We start from the raw sequence: 10141 nt of genomic DNA on the forward strand, positions 1-10141 counted from the left end.
TGCTTATTAAAATAATAAGGAATTATATTATGCGATTTACAGTTAATGCCCCTATAAATCAGATTCAGTTTCTGCATATTGTTCTTACAGGGACGACTTCACTCTTCCCCATGTAGAAAAACTATATCTGGCAATATAATATAATATAATATTACATTCCACAAGTTGCCATCCTAGAAATACCATCCGAGCCATCCCTTATGGCAAATTCATGCATACCAGATGCATTTGTTCAGAGGAAAGTAGTTTTCACAGTGAGAGTACTATTAACAATAATAGATTGGGTGAAAGAGGTTATAATTCCTCTTTAGTTTCTACAGCATTCAATAGAATTAGATCCCAATGTAGGAACACTTTATTGGAGGATAGAAGAATATCTCAAACAACAAGTGGTCTGGCTGGAGGTGGATGCAGGTATGTAGCCAGGAGAAGACGATCCCTTGGAAATTTGTTATCCCCCAGTTTGTTTCACAAATCTGACACTACTATTACTTGGCTATATCTCAAGGGATCTTTCAGGTGTGCAGGGAATCGGTGCAACATCTGTTATGCCTTGGACAAAACCAAAACATTTTCCTCATCACAAGGCATCAAAACTATGAATTAACACATGTGGATTACATACATTACATTGCATTATTACATTACATTACATTATATACTTAACAAAAAAGTGTGAAACAACTGAAATTATGTCTTATATTCTAGGTTCTTCAAAGTAGCCACCTTTTGCTTTGATGACTGCTTTGCACACTCTTACTCTCTTGGCATTCTCTTGATGAGCTTCAAGAGGTAGTCACCAGGAATGGACTTCCAACAATCTTGAAGGAGTTCCCAGAGATGCTTAGCATTTGTTGGCTCTTTTGCCTTCACTCTGCTGTCCAGCTCACCCCAAACCATCTCGATTGGGATCAGGTCTGGTGACTGTGGAGGCCAGTTCATATGGCGTAGCACCCCATCACTTTCCTTCTTGGTCAAATAGCCCTTACACAGCCTGGAGGTGTGTTTGGGGTCATTGTCCTGTTGAAACATAAATGATGGTCCAACTAAATGCAAACCGGATGGAATAGCATGCTGCTGCATGATGCTGTGGTAGCCATGCTAGTTCAGTATGCCTTCAATTTTGAATAAATCCCCAACAGTGTCACCAGCAAAGCACCCCCACACCATCACACCTCCTCCTCCATGCTCCATGGTGGGAACCTGGCATGTAGAGTCCATCTGTTCACCTTTTCTGCATCGCACAAAGATACGGTGGTTGGAACCAAAGATCTCAAGCTTGGACTCATCAGACCAAAGCACAGATTTCCACTGGTCTAATGTCCATTCCTTGCGTTCTTTAGCCCAAACAAGACTCTTCTGCTTGTTGCCTGTCCTTAGCAGTGGTTTCCAAGCAGCTATTTTACCATGAAGGCCTGCTGCACAAAGTCTCCTCTTAACAGTTGTTGTAGAGATGTGTCTGCTGCTAGAACTGTGTGGCATTGACCTGGTCTCTAATCTGAGCTGCTGTTAATTTGCGATTTCTGAGGCTGGTGACTTGGTTAAACTTATCCTCAGAAGCAGAGGTGACTCTTGGTCTTCCTTTCCTGGGGCAGTCCTCATGTGAGCCAGTTTCTTTGTAGCACTTGATGGTTTTTGCCACTGCACTTGGGGACACTTTCAAAGGTTTCCCAATTTTTCGGACTGACTGACCTTCATTTCTTAAAGTAATGATGGCCACTCGTTTTTCTTTACTTAGCTGCTTTTTTCTTGCCATAATACAAAATCTAACAGTCTATTCAGTAGGACTATCAGTTGTGTATCCACCAGACTTCTGCACAACACAACTGATGGTCCCAACACCATCTATAAGGCAAGAAATCCCACTTACTAAACCTGACAGGGCACACCTGTGAAATGAAAACCATTCCCAGTGACTACCTCTTGAAGCTCATCAAGAAAATGCCAAGAGTGTGCAAAACAGTCATCAAAGCAAAAGGTGGCTACTTTGAAGAACCTAGAATATAAGACATAATTTCAGTGGTTTCACACTTTTTTGTTAAGTATATAATTCCACATGTGTTAATTCATAGTTTTGATGCCTTCAGTGTGAATGTACTGTACAATTTTCAAAGTCATGAAAATACAAAAAAAATCTTTAAATGAGAAGGGTGTCCAAACTTTTGGTCTTTATTGTATATATATAATATATATTTATTATATATATATATATATATATATATATATATACATAGTGGGTACGAAAAGTATATGGACCCCTTTAAATTTTTCACTCTGTTTCATTGCAGCCATTTCGTAAATTAAAAAAAAAAAATTCTCATTAATATGCACTCTGCACCTCATCTTGCCTGAAAAAAAATAGAAATGTAGTAATTTTTGCAAATTTATTAAAAAAGAAAAATTGAAATATCTTATGGTCATAAGTATTCAGATCCTTTGCTCAGCATTGAGTAGAAGCACCCTTTTGAGCTAGTACAGCCATGAGTCATCTTGGGAACGATGCAAAAAGTTTTTCCTCTGCTATTCTTCCTTGCAGATCTTCTCCAGTTCCGTCAGGTTGGATGGTGACCGTTGGTGAACAGCCATTTTCTGGTCTCTCCAGAGATGCTCAAATGGGTTTAGGTCAGGGCTCTGGCTGGTCCAGTCAAGAATGGTCACAAAGTTGTTCTGAAGCCACTCCTTTGTTATGTTAGCTGTGTGCTCAAGGTCATTGTATTGTTAGAAGGAGAACCCTTGGCCAAGTCTGAGGTCCAGAGCTTTCTGGAAGAGGCTTTCATCCAGGATATCTCTGTACTTGGCCACACTCATGTTTCCTTCAATGATAACCAGCCATCCTGTCCCTGCAGATGAAAAACATCCCTATAGCATGATGCTGACACCACCATGTTTCACTGTTGAGATTGTATTGGGCAGGTGATGAGCAGTGCCTGGTTTTCTCCAAACATACCACTTTAGAATTATCACAAAATAAGGTCTATTTTCATCTCATCAGACCAGAGAATCTTATTTCTCATAGTCTGGGAGTCCTTCATGTGTTTTTTAGCAATCTCTATGTCTTTAGTTTAAGCAACAGAATGGACATCTGCTGGGGTACCTAATATGATTAGGCTGCGCCAACATAGTTGTGAGCATGGTTGCCCATGTTAGGGGCCACTGATATATGATTTTTTTGTCCCCTGTGCTGAGCCCCAAATGACACCTCTGAGAAAGTCATACTCTTTTGAAGGCAAGTGATTGTCACACCAAATATTGATTGGATTTAGATTTCTCTTTTGTTCATCCATTTTGCATTTTTTTTACTACAGCCTAAAACTTTATCACAGTACTGTGTATACTCCGTGCACAAGAGCAAAAGTGTGAGAGACAGGGGCTGCACAGTACTGACACAGCAAATACCATTAAATCACTTTAGTACTCGCCAACACTACAAGACAAGAGGAAGCTTACATACTTATGTAGAAATGCATTATTTTATTATGCTATTTGGTTTAAAGTTGTTCTTCGACCTGGTATCTTTCCTATTTTACAGAGAGTTTGCTTTGAATTCTAACAAATCTTGCTTTTGTCAACTGCTTAGACCTGTAATCTATGTAATACCCATAATCCTGCTTCTCTGGTTTTGGAGAAACCAGAGATATTCTGGGTCTCAAAGGAAAGAATTTACTCAGAATCCAGACTGGTTTTACAGTTGAATGAATATACTTAGTTGATAAAAAAAAGAATGGTCATGACCTGGATTTACACTTTCTGCAGCCCAGAGCTACTTTTTTTTCTACCATCTTATAAGACTGCAGATGAAAGTGTAAAATAGAAGCAACAATCCATGCTGCCATAGTTTAGTTAGCTTCCTATGACATTTGTAAAGTATGTGCCGCATATAGCAAAATTAGATGATAAGTCCTGTTAATTGGATGTGATGGTGACAATATCTGTACAGTACTGCAGAATTTGTTGGTGCCATGTAATCTTCATATAATTGTCCTAGGTTTACTTCCCTTTCCATTCTATGTAAAATTGGCTGTTATTCTAGAAAGGAGGGGGTTAGAGGCATTGAGGAGCGGTCCCATGGAAGTTCAGGTTCAGCGAGTTCCTCCAAACTTTAATCCAAAGTTCGGTTCAGGGACAAAACTTAACTCAAACTTCACCCTGAACCCCACATAAGTCAATGGGGGCCCGAACTTTGATGCTGTAAAATAGCTGCAAAATGGCCGTAGTAAGGTCTATGGGGCTGCTGCAGGAAGCAAAATGGTGGTAAGAGCAGGACAATTGCCCTGCAAACAAATGTAGATAGGAAAATGACTTAAAATAACAGAAAAAAATAACAATAATTTTGAATCAGTAGGCGGAGGTCCACATGGAGGAATAGAGCTGTGCCTTTTATGTGTAGTTTATTATAATTGCTAATAAAGAAGTAAATAAATGAAAAAACAACATGAGGTACCCCTATTTTTAATAACCAACCAAGGCAAAGCAGACAACTATGAGCTGGTCTTATTATGCTCGGAAGGGGCCATTATTTATGGAGCTTTCCAACCTAGGGTTGAGCGACTTTCATTTTTTTAAGATCGAGTAGGGTTTTGGGAAACCCGATTTTGTCCAGAGTCGAGTCGAGTGCAGTCGGCCGATTATCGCTAAAAGTCGGGGATCGACCGAAACACGAAACCCAATGCAAGTCAATGGGGAAGCATAGTCGGCAGTGAGTGGAGGCCAGGAAAACACCTACAGTGCCCATTTTAATGCCAAAAACATCCATTCTTGTTTCTGAAGCTTGCCAATCTTAATTAACTGTATAATAATAGTTGGGCATAGGGAATTGGGGGAAAGTTGTGGGGGGAGTAGGGCTGGCTCAAGTTTTTCGTGGGCCCAGGAAATGCGGACTACGTCACGGCGGTGTTGCAGGGAAAGGTAAGTATTTAAAAGTTGCAAGTGCTGTGATCCTGAGCAAGCAGGGGGGGGGCCCACTCGTTCGCATTGCCACTGGCACAGGGCCCCTCAAAGTACGGCGGTGTGTTTGCATGGCGGGGGCGCCTCCCACCAGCAGCGACACTTTTGCGTACTCTGAGGGGCCCTGTGCCAGTGACGTCGCCAACGAGTATGCCCCCCCACCTGATGAAGGAACCTGCACTTTCATCTGCACCTTCCTCTTTGTCCCTGTGTAAGGTGGTATAACATGCGGGAAGGGGAACCTTACTTTCAGCAGGGACAGATTCTGGCTGTGTAGAGTACAAGGGGAATGTAGTGGTCTAGGTCAATGTACCAGCAGACTCATTTAGCAGTGGCTGGGCAATGGGCAGGATGAGGAGGAAACAGATATAGGGCCAAAGAATAAAGTAGGCTACATGCAGTTCAAAATTGGTAACAGGACTAAACAGGCGGCATTGCTTTGTTCAGTGGAGTAGCAAACCCAAGAGCAGCAGACACTGTTTCAAGGGCCTAACCACACTAGTAGGCCAAATGCAGTTTAATATCTGATAGTATAGGGCGAAAGCCAGAATGTGGAAGCTCAGCTTTGTTCAGTTGAGGACAACACCAGGGAGGGGCAGACACCTTTAGTAGGCCGGAAAAGCCTATTGCATTTTTTAAAATGGTAATTTGGAGCAGAAGGTTGAAGCTCAGCTTTATTTAGTTGAGGGCAACACCAGGCAGGGGCACACAGACAGACACCTTTAGTAGGCCGGAAAAGCCTATTGCATTTTTCAAAATGGTAATTTGGAGCAGAAGGTTGAAGCTCAGCTTTATTTAGTTGAGGGCAACACCAGGGAGGGGCAGAAGCCGTTAGTAGGCCCTAACCACCATTTTTTTTTTAAAACCACTTAATGAGAGCCGGAAGGTTGAAGCTCAGCTTTATTTAGTTGAGGACAACACCAGGGAGGGGCAGAAGCCGTTAGTAGGCCCTAACCACCATTTTTTTTTTTTAAAACCACTTAATGAGAGCCGGAAGGTTGAAGCTCAGCTTTATTTAGTTGAGGACAACACCAGGGAGGGGCAGAAGCCGTTAGTAGGCCCTAACCACCATTTTTTTTTTTAAAACCACATAATGAGAGCCGGAAGGTTGAAGCTCAGCTTTATTTAGTTGAGGACAACACCAGGGAGGGGCAGAAGCCGTTAGTAGGCCCTAACCACCATTTTTTTTTTTAAAACCACATAATGAGAGCCGGAAGGTTGAAGCTCAGCTTTATTTAGTTGAGGACAACACCAGGGAGGGGCACACAGACAGACACCTTTTGTAGGCCTGAAAAGCCTATTGCATTTTTCAAAATGGTAATTTGGAGCAGAAGGTTGAAGCTCAGCTTTATTTAGTTGAGGGCAACACCAGGGAGGGGCAGAAGCCGTTAGTAGGCCCTAACCACCATTTTTTTTTTTAAAACCACATAATGAGAGCCGGAAGGTTGAAGCTCAGCTTTATTTAGTTGAGGACAACACCAGGGAGGGGCAGAAGCCGTTAGTAGGCCCTAACCACCATTTTTTTTTTTAAAACCACATAATGAGAGCCGGAAGGTTGAAGCTCAGCTTTATTTAGTTGAGGACAACACCAGGGAGGGGCAGAAGCCGTTAGTAGGCCCTAACCACCATTTTTTTTTTTAAAACCACATAATGAGAGCCGGAAGGTTGAAGCTCAGCTTTATTTAGTTGAGGACAACACCAGGGAGGGGCACACAGACAGACACCTTTAGTAGGCCTGAAAAGCCTATTGCATTTTTCAAAATGGTAATTTGGAGCAGAAGGTTGAAGCTCAGCTTTATTTAGTTGAGGGCAACACCAGGGAGGGGCAGAAGCCGTTAGTAGGCCCTAACCACCATTTTTTTTTTTTAAAACCACTTAATGAGAGCCGGAAGGTTGAAGCTCAGCTTTATTTAGTTGAGGACAACACCAGGCAGGGGCACACAGACAGACACCTTTAGTAGGCCTGAAAAGCCTATTGCATTTTTCAAAATGGTAATTTGGAGCAGAAGGTTGAAGCTCAGCTTTATTTAGTTGAGGGCAACACCAGGGAGGGGCAGAAGCCGTTAGTAGGCCCTAACCACCATTTTTTTTTTTAAAACCACATAATGAGAGCCGGAAGGTTGAAGCTCAGCTTTATTTAGTTGAGGACAACACCAGGGAGGGGCACACAGACAGACACCTTTTGTAGGCCTGAAAAGCCTATTGCATTTTTCAAAATGGTAATTTGGAGCAGAAGGTTGAAGCTCAGCTTTATTTAGTTGAGGGCAACACCAGGGAGGGGCAGAAGCCGTTAGTAGGCCCTAACCACCATTTTTTTTTTTAAAACCACATAATGAGAGCCGGAAGGTTGAAGCTCAGCTTTATTTAGTTGAGGACAACACCAGGGAGGGGCAGAAGCCGTTAGTAGGCCCTAACCACCATTTTTTTTTTTAAAACCACATAATGAGAGCCGGAAGGTTGAAGCTCAGCTTTATTTAGTTGAGGACAACACCAGGGAGGGGCACACAGACAGACACCTTTAGTAGGCCTGAAAAGCCTATTGCATTTTTCAAAATGGTAATTTGGAGCAGAAGGTTGAAGCTCAGCTTTATTTAGTTGAGGGCAACACCAGGGAGGGGCAGAAGCCGTTAGTAGGCCCTAACCACCATTTTTTTTTTTAAAACCACATAATGAGAGCCGGAAGGTTGAAGCTCAGCTTTATTTAGTTGAGGACAACACCAGGGAGGGGCACACAGACAGACACCTTTAGTAGGCCTGAAAAGCCTATTGCATTTTTCAAAATGGTAATTTGGAGCAGAAGGTTGAAGCTCAGCTTTATTTAGTTGAGGGCAACACCAGGGAGGGGCAGAAGCCGTTAGTAGGCCCTAACCACCATTTTTTTTTTTAAAACCACATAATGAGAGCCGGAAGGTTGAAGCTCAGCTTTATTTAGTTGAGGACAACACCAGGGAGGGGCAGAAGCCGTTAGTAGGCCCTAACCACCATTTTTTTTTTTAAAACCACATAATGAGAGCCGGAAGGTTGAAGCTCAGCTTTATTTAGTTGAGGACAACACCAGGGAGGGGCAGAAGCCGTTAGTAGGCCCTAACCACCATTTTTTTTTTAAAACCACATAATGAGAGCCGGAAGGTTGAAGCTCAGCTTTATTTAGTTGAGGACAACACCAGGGAGGGGCAGAAGCCGTTAGTAGGCCCTAACCACCATTTTTTTTTTTAAAACCACATAATGAGAGCCGGAAGGTTGAAGCTCAGCTTTATTTAGTTGAGGGCAACACCAGGGAGGGGCAGAAGCCGTTAGTAGGCCCTAACCACCATTTTTTTTTTTAAAACCACATAATGAGAGCCGGAAGGTTGAAGCTCAGCTTTATTTAGTTGAGGACAACACCAGGGAGGGGCACACAGACAGACACCTTTTGTAGGCCTGAAAAGCCTATTGCATTTTTCAAAATGGTAATTTGGAGCAGAAGGTTGAAGCTCAGCTTTATTTAGTTGAGGGCAACACCAGGGAGGGGCAGAAGCCGTTAGTAGGCCCTAACCACCATTTTTTTTTTTAAAACCACATAATGAGAGCCGGAAGGTTGAAGCTCAGCTTTATTTAGTTGAGGACAACACCAGGGAGGGGCAGAAGCCGTTAGTAGGCCCTAACCACCATTTTTTTTTTTAAAACCACATAATGAGAGCCGGAAGGTTGAAGCTCAGCTTTATTTAGTTGAGGACAACACCAGGGAGGGGCACACAGACAGACACCTTTAGTAGGCCTGAAAAGCCTATTGCATTTTTCAAAATGGTAATTTGGAGCAGAAGGTTGAAGCTCAGCTTTATTTAGTTGAGGGCAACACCAGGGAGGGGCAGAAGCCGTTAGTAGGCCCTAACCACCATTTTTTTTTTTAAAACCACATAATGAGAGCCGGAAGGTTGAAGCTCAGCTTTATTTAGTTGAGGACAACACCAGGGAGGGGCAGAAGCCGTTAGTAGGCCCTAACCACCATTTTTTTTTTTAAAACCACATAATGAGAGCCGGAAGGTTGAAGCTCAGCTTTATTTAGTTGAGGGCAACACCAGGGAGGGGCAGAAGCCGTTAGTAGGCCCTAACCACCATTTTTTTTTTTAAAACCACATAATGAGAGCCGGAAGGTTGAAGCTCAGCTTTATTTAGTTGAGGACAACACCAGGGAGGGGCACACAGACAGACACCTTTTGTAGGCCTGAAAACCCTATTGCATTTTTCAAAATGGTAATTTGGAGCAGAAGGTTGAAGCTCAGCTTTATTTAGTTGAGGGCAACACCAGGGAGGGGCAGAAGCCGTTAGTAGGCCCTAACCACCATTTTTTTTTTTAAAACCACATAATGAGAGCCAGAAGGTTGAAGCTCAGCTTTATTTAGTTGAGGACAACACCAGGGAGGGGCAGAAGCCGTTAGTAGGCCCTAACCACCATTTTTTTTTTTAAAACCACATAATGAGAGCCGGAAGGTTGAAGCTCAGCTTTATTTAGTTGAGGACAACACCAGGGAGGGGCACACAGACAGACACCTTTAGTAGGCCTGAAAAGCCTATTGCATTTTTCAAAATGGTAATTTGGAGCAGAAGGTTGAAGCTCAGCTTTATTTAGTTGAGGGCAACACCAGGGAGGGGCAGAAGCCGTTAGTAGGCCCTAACCACCATTTTTTTTTTTAAAACCACATAATGAGAGCCGGAAGGTTGAAGCTCAGCTTTATTTAGTTGAGGACAACACCAGGGAGGGGCACACAGACAGACACCTTTAGTAGGCCTGAAAAGCCTATTGCATTTTTCAAAATGGTAATTTGGAGCAGAAGGTTGAAGCTCAGCTTTATTTAGTTGAGGGCAACACCAGGGAGGGGCAGAAGCCGTTAGTAGGCCCTAACCACCATTTTTTTTTTTAAAACCACATAATGAGAGCCGGAAGGTTGAAGCTCAGCTTTATTTAGTTGAGGACAACACCAGGGAGGGGCAGAAGCCGTTAGTAGGCCCTAACCACCATTTTTTTTTTTAAAACCACATAATGAGAGCCGGAAGGTTGAAGCTCAGCTTTATTTAGTTGAGGACAACACCAGGGAGGGGCACACAGACAGACACCTTTAGTAGGCCGGAAAAGCCTATTGCATTTTTCAAAATGGTAATTTGGAGCAGAAGGTTGAAGCTCAGCTTTATTTAGTTGAGGGCAACACCAGGGAGGGGC

Source organism: Ranitomeya variabilis, chromosome 1 (genome assembly GCF_051348905.1).
Source record: "Ranitomeya variabilis isolate aRanVar5 chromosome 1, aRanVar5.hap1, whole genome shotgun sequence".
Classification (NCBI taxonomy): domain Eukaryota; kingdom Metazoa; phylum Chordata; class Amphibia; order Anura; family Dendrobatidae; genus Ranitomeya; species Ranitomeya variabilis.